A 10,990-nucleotide genomic window follows, 5' to 3' on the forward strand; every position below is an offset into this window, starting at 1 on the left:
GAAGAAAACCGATAACTGTGTTGCGCTGCTCTATCTCAGCACCATACTCCATAGCCTGATGCTCAAACTGTGCAATAGCAGTGTCCCTCCCAGCAACGGCATCCTGAAGTCCCCCAATCTGAATATCCTTCAGACGAAGGCCTCGCTGAAAGCTCTGGGCCAAGTCTATCACCTGGTCCATGTGTCGCTGCTGAAGTATCTGGTAGTGAGACTGGGCATTCATATATCTGACTACTGCCTCGATAGTCTCATCCGCTACATCACCAATCAAGTGCCCAAAGTGTGTGACCCTGAACAGCCACTCTGCATTGCCAGCACTGACTGCTAGAAACAAACCAATAGGATATGCTGCTACCTCCTCGGGATGGTGCTCACAAAAAGTGGTGATAGCGTTGAGAGCTGCTTTCTCAAACGCATCCACAAGACGATACCCAATCACCTCAATCTCAATTGGTGGCCACTCCAAGGTGGGGTGCTGAGGAATGATCATCTTAACTCTGTTCTTCTTAATTCCATCCTCCGAAAACTGGCGTCCCGTGTACTGGGGTGGATCTGGGTAGTGGAAGATACGAAGTGAATCCCAAAGAATCATCGGAAAACCCTCACAGTACAGACAATCGGTATGAGCATTTCCCTCCTCATCCCAAAAGATCTGGGAACAAGTCGCCATCTGAATCAAAAAGGATTCAAATGTGAGTAATACAATTATCTCAAGACTTCTCAAATAAAGCTTTAAGAAGACTGCGGTAAAACAAATGTGATTCTAATTCACAAGATGATATGATTCCAAACTCAAAGAATAATAAACCACAATCGGTACTGGTTCATCATTTGAGATTCTAAGGAATGAAAAGATCCTTATAACAACAAGATGGGGCTTAGGAGGAAGGCATGACTCGAAACCATATTTTTCATCTAAGGAAACCTAAGCATTTTACAAACATGCTACTAAAATCAGAGTTTCACTCACTCATGTTTTAAGCACACTAACACTTATCTTATAAGGATTCATACTAGAAATTCCTTAACAAGCTCATGTAGCAACTTCAAGTACTAGGAACAAATCAAACATCAACTAGATATGCATGCACGTCCTGTTCGTTCCTCACAAGATAAACAATTGCCAACTATCGTTGGGCTTACGTGGTTAGCACGGTGGCATACATAAATACGGCTCTCCCTATATAGCTAGTCGATACATTCTAACCGTTCTTATCTTATCGAATCGTGGTTAGCGTACCTGCATAAGATTGACAGAACATAAATATATAACCCCAATGAACCTTTCATGCCAGCACCCATGAAAGCGTTCCCAAACATTACCGCTCACTATAGAAGCGGCAGCCATACAATTTCCGCCGTATGGCCAACGTTAGCATACGCTACTCAGAGGCGTATTCACAAATTTCTTTACTCCCAATATAGTCGACCGAGGTCGGTATATTGGCAGCAGCTCAAGTAGGCCACTGCTTGAGCGCAGCGTTCGGTTCGCATCGCCGACGGGAAGGTCAGACTCCCTCAGCTGACTGAGCACACTTTACTTCCAATATAGTCAACTAATAGTCGATATATTGGAAGCACCTCAAGTAAGCCACTGCTTGAGGGCAGCGTTCGGCTCGCATCACCGACGGGAAGGTCAGACTCCCTCAGCTGACTGAGGATCCTTACCATCTTACCTCAACGTAGGTGCATCGTTACAGGAATTAAAAGTTGCTTGTGAGTATGGTTTGACAAAATATAAAGTGCTGGAAGTCAGATAACATAAACCATACAAAAATAACCACCTAGTACTTCCCATAAATTCCCTAGGACTTTACGTTCTAAACACAACTCTTAACGAATCCAACGTAGTTTTCCGAAATTCTTTATGGTTCCAATTTTATATGGAAAGCGATTTTTAAGGTTCCAACACCTCTGGTATATGCTTGTAGCTCTGATGCCAGCTGTGGCAGAACCGCCTAAATTATCCCGGCTCAAATGCGTAAACCATCACCATAAAGGCAACATTAGCTTAAACGCACTTCAAACGGAACAATTTTTGGTCTGTCGGGTAACGTCCCGATACAACCACCGATTCTTGGATCGAACAAGCATACCCCGCACGAAGGCGAGTCCAGAGATGTTACAACCAAAATTTTTACAACACAGGCATAGTAATGATTACAAACCAGTTGAAAACCTTATTACAAAGCCAACTTAAGTAAAGCAGTTATACAAGCCATAACTATAAGTTCAGAGTTTAAAACAGCGGAAGATAAAACACGATGTATACAACACGTCGCATAAAGGACCACCAGGCTAGCCCAAGCCGGGTATCACTCGTCATAGTCATTGCTGGTCGCAGACGTATCCCACTCTACGGACCAGCCAGGAGGCAACGAGCAAGGATAGGTCAAGCTAGCGATCTGATCCTCAAAACTCATACCTAAAAAGGGTTTTCAAAAGCAAGGCTGAGTATTCTAATACTCAGCAAGACTTAACCGACAACGGGTATAAGTAGCCCACCTAAGCTAGACTATGCAAGGCTTTGTAAGGCTCTGGTTTTCCTTTGCTGAAAAGCAATAAAAAGTAGGTCCTTACTTTCAAGTTTTAGCTTCGAGATTCTAGTTGATTAACCATTCTATGTAAGCATCTACTAACCAAACATGGTGGAACTTCTAAGCAAACATCAAGATTAATAAGAATATTGTTGCTCTTATTACTCTGTGTGGCAAAGAGATCAAGCAGTCTCATTTCATCGTGAGAGGCGGACGATTCTGAATCGAAATTCAACCTTGCAAGGGTAACCTAGCACACACGTCTGGAATACCGTCGGGTCATTCCCAAACAACCGTTAACCTTTCTTTCCGGCTTGTGGATAGTGCCACTCTCCCCGACTACAGGGCTCCAAGGCCGAACCTTGTCCCTAGAAGTCGTAGTGTTGCGCAACATATAATAAAACCTATCCCTACTGAGAGAGTGGGAGGTATATCCACTCCCCGGTCCAATCGGCTACTAGGCTTGCCGCGTACCATATTTACGGCATGTGACTAGTACTTTCAAAAACTTAACCAGCACTACCACACACCGCGACCTTAGCAAGTTCATCAACACAGACGGGGTATCACATAAGGTCATGATATCGAACACAACCCCGTCCGTAGTCCTTATATTGATAACAGAAAGTAAACAGGAAATTCCTATAAAGCTCGCGAGTGACAGGCAATCACTCGACTTTTACCGGTCCTATAAGCTTAGCAATTATTCGAACTCAAGTCTAGTGTTCAGTACATAGGTTCCTAGGATCATGCATCTAGAGTTTCAATTCAACTCCTATGAACTGTAAATGCACAAGTAAAATAATACAGTAAATGATATTAATTTGAAGTATAGGTTATGTCCGGGGCTTGCCTTCTCGGTAGTTGCTAACTATTTCAGCGCTAGGCTCTTCCGAACTTTGGTTCGGGGCTTCAGTTAGTTCCGCAGTGTTTACTTGAGCGTCGAGATCACCTCCGTCAGACTCCGGAATCAACTCGTACGTCCCGTCTGACAAAGTAGTCGTATCTATATGTAATGCAAGAACAACATTAAAAACAAACATGGGCAATCGTTTATAGAGTAGTTAAATGACAAATTTAACTACACAAGGCATCATGATCAATAGCACAAATGAAGTTGACTAACTTCATAAACAAGTGGGGGTGATTTCCTATACAATTAAGTCACGGTTTACAAATAAATCAACAGCTCAGAGTACAAATAGAAATAAATTATACCAAAATTACACTAAACAGAACATGAACATACTAAGCTACCCTGCAAAAATCATATGAAGACATGTAACCATTTAATCACAATAAATCATTTATGCAGGCAACACCTAGCACAAGCTTGAATTATACAGACTAAAATATAGCAAAGTAGAAGCTCAAAATTTAACAGGAGATCTACACAGGGATGATTTATCTACTGTGAATTCTTACGATTTTATCTATACAGAAATAATTCTGAGAAAATAAACAAAACAGACATCAGTTTAGAAAGATTAAATTTTAGCTCCTGTTCTAGCCATTAACTGATGCTCAAACTTCCTGGACAAGTTAAGATATTCTAGATGAACACTCAGGAATATTTTCAGGATTTAACAAGAACAGAAACTATTTATCATGATTAAAGTCTACTAAACAAAGATTAAATCAAATAAATAGCTACACAAGAGAACTGATCATGAAATTTTTATAGCAAAGCTAGTGTAACATGATTCAACTACCACAAAAATTTCAGAGCAATACAAGCTTTTAAGCATCAGATAAGAAAAAGATTAAAGAACAAGTATTTATATACCTATTAACACAAAACCATTTATACAGCAAAAGTTTGAAACTAAAGCCAAACATTTTATGGTTCTACTGCATAGAGCTCTTCAAGAGGATTCCAAAACATCAAGATTTGCTATTTTACGAATTTTCTACAAATTTATATTGAATTTCAAAGATCACAGCAAACTATTTCAAACAAGTCCTTAGAGCACTATTCCTCTGAGTCACTGACATCGCAGACAACCCCCTGAGCTTTCTCAAATTCAAAACCGAGGTCCTCGGGTCGGGTCAGAGGGGGAGGCGAGGTTTGACCGGCCGTTTCCAGGCGAGGGGCTCACCGGCGGCGAGGGTGGAAGGGTGCGTGAGCCTCACAGGTTCAAGGCGCACCTCTGGGTGCTTGGAATCGAGGCTAGGGCGGTCGGAGAGGGGGTGTCGACGGCGAGCGGCGGCTTGCGGGCTCGGAGCACGGCGGCGGGGTGGCTCCGGTGGTGTTCGGGTGAGGGGGAAAAGGCCTAGGAGCTGCGTGAGGTCGAGGCGGTGCTAATGGTGGGGGATGTAGGGGTGGAGCGGGTCTGGGTTGGCGGCTCCGCGGCGGGGTGGAGCTCGCCGGGGTTCAAGCGGGGCGGCGATGGTGTTCTGCAGCGTGGGAGCGAAGAGAGAGCAAAGGAGCGAGTGAAATCGAATCCTGGGGTTCTTGTAGTGCTCAGGCGCGCGAAAGATCGAGAGCTAGGCCTCTGGTTTGGGCTCTCCACGGCGGCGTCGCGGTGGCGGCCGCCGGGGAGGTTCTGGGCGCGGCGGGGGTGCGTGGCGAGGGGTGGGGGCTCCAGCGCGAGGCAACAGGAGGGGGAGGAGCTCGCCGGCGACGCGTGGAAGCCAGCGCACGGCGAAGTAATGGCCGGGAAAGCCGGGAAGGCGCTCCACGGCGACGCTGTCGGTGGCCGGCGGCGAGAAGCAGAGCAGGGAGGGGGAGATGGTCATAAGGGCGATTTTGCAATTTCCAAAAGTTCCAGGGACCTTTCTGTAAACAAGCAATAACTTTTAAACTAAAGCTCAAATGAAAAAGTGCCCAACATGAAAGTTGTTCAATTTTTCAAGAGCTACAACTTTGATGTTGTGCAAAAATTTATTTGACCAAAGGATAGAGAGCTAAATTTGAAAACACAAGAGGGATTTTAAATTCTAGGAATTTTGTCTTTTTCAATGCAAAATCACTTCAAATGTAGACTTACAAGCAAAATGACTACCATGCATTAAATGCACTGAAATTTTGCACAAACACCCTCCACTAAAACTATAATTAAACAACCCATTCAACACAACTGCAAAAAGGACCTTGCATAGAATCATAATTACACATATAACCTTTCATAATTACAAAAAGATCCTTTTTACGCATTTCAAGCACAAGATGCATAGCAACAAACACAATTACTGTGCAGACACCTATTTAATTACTGTGTAAACACCCGGGGTGTTACACCCTAGGTTGTGATATCTTCCAAAATATCTAACAAAACTGATAGATCTTCTAGGGGCAGGCTCTAGGATGTTGCAGGAGTTGTTCTACTAGAGGTATTTCAAATCTATGGCTTCGATAGATAGATCGATGAAAAACAAGCCATTTGGTACCTTTGGAGCCGAATCTTTGAGAGGAAAATGAAGGACCGCCTTGGGAGAGCGGTCAGGCCGGTGATGTGCACCAAATCCCCAAGAGGAAACTCTTCTTCCTTGGTTAGAACTCCAAATCGCCAATGGAGGTCTTCTTGGGCGCATGAGGAGGAGAGACACGGTGGAGGGAGGAAAGAGGTGTCGGTGGAGGGATAAAAGTGAAAAAGTTTTACTGTTTAGCCCGTGAAGGGGTAAAAGGATAACTGTCCGGTTGGACCGGTCAGACCGGTCGTGCATACCGGTCAGACCGGTATTCCCTTGGCAGCTAAGAGTTGAAGTCCAAAAGATGTTTCTCTTAGAATAATTTTGAGATGAGATATAGACTGGGAAAAAGATAGATATGTAAGATAAATCCATTGATCCAAACCAAATTTGACTGTTTTACATTGCGGAGAGAATAAATGGCTGTTACCGGGTTGGACCGGTCAGACCGGTATTACATACCGGTCAGACCGGTCTCACCTGAAGTGCCAGAAAATTTGCCTTCCAGATTATCCGGGTGTATATCCGGAGAATCCGGATGTATCCCAGGGTATCCGGCAAAATATCCAGAGAATCCGGGATATTGATCACAAAAAGTTTTAGAATGATAATTCCTTGATCAAATGGTTAAGCACTTCCAAAAATTCATATTTTCTGACCTTATGTGCAAACCATGAATTGGATAGGTGGATGACTAAGAAAGGAGTATTTTGATGAATACATAATTCCTAATCAAGAGCTCCTTGTCACTTCCAAGGAAGAGATGATTTTCCAAATATAACCGGTCCTTGGATGAGAGAAGTGTTTAGGATAAAGATCTATGGACTTGAGAAGGTCTCACTACTTGTGACTAGCCATCAAACAATCAATGAGAACTATAGTCACAAGTAGATTGATATGGTCACAAAGACCAAGATCCAAATATTTTCAAATTTGACACACAACCTATCATGCTAGTTGAGTTTTTCGAAGAAAAACATCTATCCTATAACACTCATAGCATGCTACAAGACAAGCTATCACCACACTAGAGAGCTTAGCACAAACCTTACTCAAATTTACACAAGATTGACACTTAGTCACAATTAGGAAGGTTTTAGCTAAGTATCTAGGTGACAAGATTGACACAAGATGAGAAATAGTGTGCAATGTAGCATGAGTACTTCATGATTATGCTTTGTCAATCGATATTTGATCCAATTGATGAATAAACTCATATTAACTTATATTGGATCCATAATGAGCATAATCAATACTATAAGAGACTACACATTCACTCGAGAAAATGTTAGTCTCAAAGACACAAATTGTAAAGTGATCTCCCCCTAAATAAGTGCATAAGAGTTTTGAATTTCTTTTGATGCACTTTATCCATGTTAAGGAATTGAAAGAGGTCACTTCACAATCTTTGTCTCAAAGCACATGAATAAGATATGAAATGAGAATTGTACAAGAATTTCTTACTGCATGTAGTACATGACCCCATGAGATAATACTGAAAACATTCACTCTTGATAAAAGAATTTTGTAAGCATCTTTACACACTTGGCTTTACTGTTGTAGCTAGCTGGTTCACACCGGTCAGACCTGTGTGATGAACCGGTCAGACCGGTCAAACCAGTCAAACTGCAGAATGCTTCAATTCTTTCATGTCTTGCCTCTTTTTAAAGATTATTCATGTGTGTGTTTATACCTGTAATAAAACAAGACATTGCTCTACACAAGAGCCATTAAATGTATCTCATGGCAAATAGGGAGTAACTTAAAATAGTATGCCTTAGTTAATATTAGAGTGTCACAACTGACACACTTGCTCTCATCTTGAGCCAAGTGACTAAGACATATAGAATTGAAAACGAGTTACCGAGATGACATTGGATGAAGATATGTAATAATTCCATAGACTTGGTCAGTGACATGAATATGCAATATTCTTCTATGTACCAAGCTCTCCAATGCATCTCCATGTACCTGAAACTCTTTCAAGCATTCTTTGGTGTCCAACCCTTGTTGGACCCTACTATATTAGTTACAACCGACTTGGGAACCCAAATAGCTCTTATGCTAGCATTCGGTGATTGAATTATTTTAGTAGCATAAGTACTTATTTTATCCCTTCCAAGTCTAGCAAAGTTATATTGAACAAGTTTAGAGTTGAGTACTTTACCATTTAGACAATCCTTACTCATATGCCATTTTGCTCGACATGTATAGCAAATTCGATGTTTGAGCTTGACAAAGGTGCTATTTACTTGTATTTTGGACTTCTGGGCATCAGTAGTCCTTCTGTGTGCAAAGGTGCTTCTTGTGGGCTTCTTGATAGGTCCAGCAGCTGCACTGGCCTGGACCGGTCTGACCGGTATGGTACGACCGGTCGGACCGGTTTGGTCAGACCTGCACTTCTGTGGACAGCAGTGAACCATATGCCCCAATTTCTTGCATCCATGACACATTCTATTTTCTAGAAGCCCTTTTTGATTTCTTGATAATTGAGCTTCCTCGTCAGACTTGATTTGACAATTTCTTGCATAGTGCCATTTCTCTAGACACTTGAAACACCTGATGTGTTCTAGAGTTTTCTTTCTTGGAATCTTGTGCTTGATGCTCTTTTGACCTAGTTGATGAGCTGAGCTAGTGAAGTTTGAGCCCATCTCAAGCTTCTTCACCATGGGATCGCGGTTATCTTGAGATGGTCTCACTTGCCCCTTGCCCTTCAACTTGGTCACTTCTTCTTTGAGTCTTTTTACTTCACACATAAGATCTTCATTTTCTTTTGCTATGAAGTCATCACAAGATTCTACAAACACTTGCTCAATACTAGATTGGCTTGCTTGAGAACAACATGGTTTAGTGCAAGTCAAATCAATTTGAACTTGTGAGCATGTGCAAGTGTGTATGAGAGGTTCATAGGATTTTACCGTGTTAACCACAACCTCATGAGCCATTTCAATCATCACATGTGATTCCACAAGCTTCTCATAGGATTTTTCAAGTTCCATATGAGTTCCTTGTAGAGTCACATGATCACTAGAGAGCTTTTCCAATTTAGCCTTGAGCATTTGATTTTCCTTCTGCAATGAATCTATGCGACGTGAAGAGTTTGCAGAGGAAGCTTCTGATTTACTTACCAAGAAGTCATAGTTGAGCTTGAGGCATTCAAGCTCCTTTCTTATAGTTTTTATTGGCTCAACTTCTTGGACGTGTTCTTTGTTGCCATTGGCCATCAAGCATTGGTGATCAACATCACTTGAGGATGCTGATACAACTGAAACTTGTCTTGATCGCCTACGGGAGCATTTCTTGCTTTCTTTGCGCTGCCCCCTGATAGGACCGGTCTGACCGGTCTTGCATACCGGTCTGACCGGTTCCAATAGGGAACCAGCAGACTTCTTAGATCTTGCTCCTTGATCATCGTGAGAAGTCACAAGAGGATGAGTATTTATTGTTGCAGTAGAATACACCTCTAGTGACTCCTCTTCCTCATCTTCATTTTCACTCTCATCTTCATATATCTTCTCTAAGAACTTCCAAAGACGATGAGCTTCACTTCGTGTCTTTCTCAATAACTTCTCCTCTTGTATGGAATCTGAAAGTTCTTTGTTCATATACTCAAACAAGAGGTTAGTGACACGGTGGTTGCAAGACAAGCATTCTTTTTCCTCGGTTGACAATTTGGACAAATCATCAACGTCCTTGGGAAGGACACTTGCCTTGACAACACGCTCAAAGGAAGGACCCATGGTCCTTAGAATATTAAGTACATGAGCAGACCAAGAAGGATAGTTTGAGCCATCACAACGAAGTAGCTCAAACGGTACCTCACGAGGTGTCGACATCGCGATTCTCCAAGCGGTTAAGCTTCAATCCGGAGACCGTAGCTCTGATACCAATTGAAAGGACCTTAATCGTGTGATGTCGCCTAGAGGGGGGTGAATAGGTGTTTAAAATTAATCCTGCAGATTAAAGCACTTAACACAATTGTCAGCAACCAACCGGTCAGACCGGTCTGGAAGACCGGTCAAACCGGTACTAGGCTTAGAAACAGGATTCAAACACTCAGACCGGTCAGACCGGTTGAGCAGACTGATCAGACCGGTCCTACGCAGAACCTGCACAAAAGTGTTAATCCTCCCCTTTACGAGCTCTAGCACAAATGTAGCTTGGTAAGGTGCTTCTTTAGATGCTTACAAATGTATTTCTTAACCCTGCACACACAGAAACAACAAAACCAAGTAGATCGAAGCGGAAGCACAAATAAAGCTAGAGTACAAAGTGTGAGGCAAACAAAATGAAAATAATGCAAGGAGACACAGAGATTTGTTTCACCGAAGTTCGGATTCACCACGTTCACCACGTGTGAATCCTAGTCTCCGTTGAGGAAGCTTATCGCGACCACAAGGTCAAGCTATCTCCTCCTTTCCACTATATGACCATGTGTCCTCGTGCCACACGATCGCTGCTGCAACAAACTTGCCGCTGCTCACCACAAGCTTGGCAGCTAGCCGGCGACGCCTAGCCGTCTAGGAGGCTTCTCCTCCAAGAGTAACAAATGCTTCAATCAAGTTGGCGACACAACCACAAGTGCTCAAGCTAGGGCTTATGCTCTCACTGCTCAAATGCTCTCTTAGCAAAAATTTCACTCAACCCAACTCAAAGGATTCAACTCTAATCACTCAAATCTCACAAAGAGAGGTTGGGGAGGACTTCTCAAGTGCTCTCATGGCTCAGAGATGGCTCTAGAATGTAATGGCTTCAGCTCACGCGAATGGGTGAGGGTGTGGGGTATAAATACCCCTCTCTCAAAACTAGCCGTTGCTCTGTCAGACTTAGACCGGTCAGACCGGTCCCCCAGACCGGTCAGACCGGTCAGTTCAAAATAACTAGCCGTTGGACCCCGACCGGTCAGACCGGTCGGCTGGACCGGTCAGACCGGTCCAAGTAGGTTTTCTGCTCCCAAGTGTTTCTTTCTGATTTTTCTCACATGGGATAGCTATGAGCACTTTTGGTAATGTCAAACCACTGATGTTGCATCCCTCTTGATA

Source organism: Panicum virgatum, chromosome 9N, assembly GCF_016808335.1.
Source record: "Panicum virgatum strain AP13 chromosome 9N, P.virgatum_v5, whole genome shotgun sequence".
In the NCBI taxonomy this organism is placed as follows: Eukaryota; Viridiplantae; Streptophyta; class Magnoliopsida; order Poales; family Poaceae; genus Panicum; species Panicum virgatum.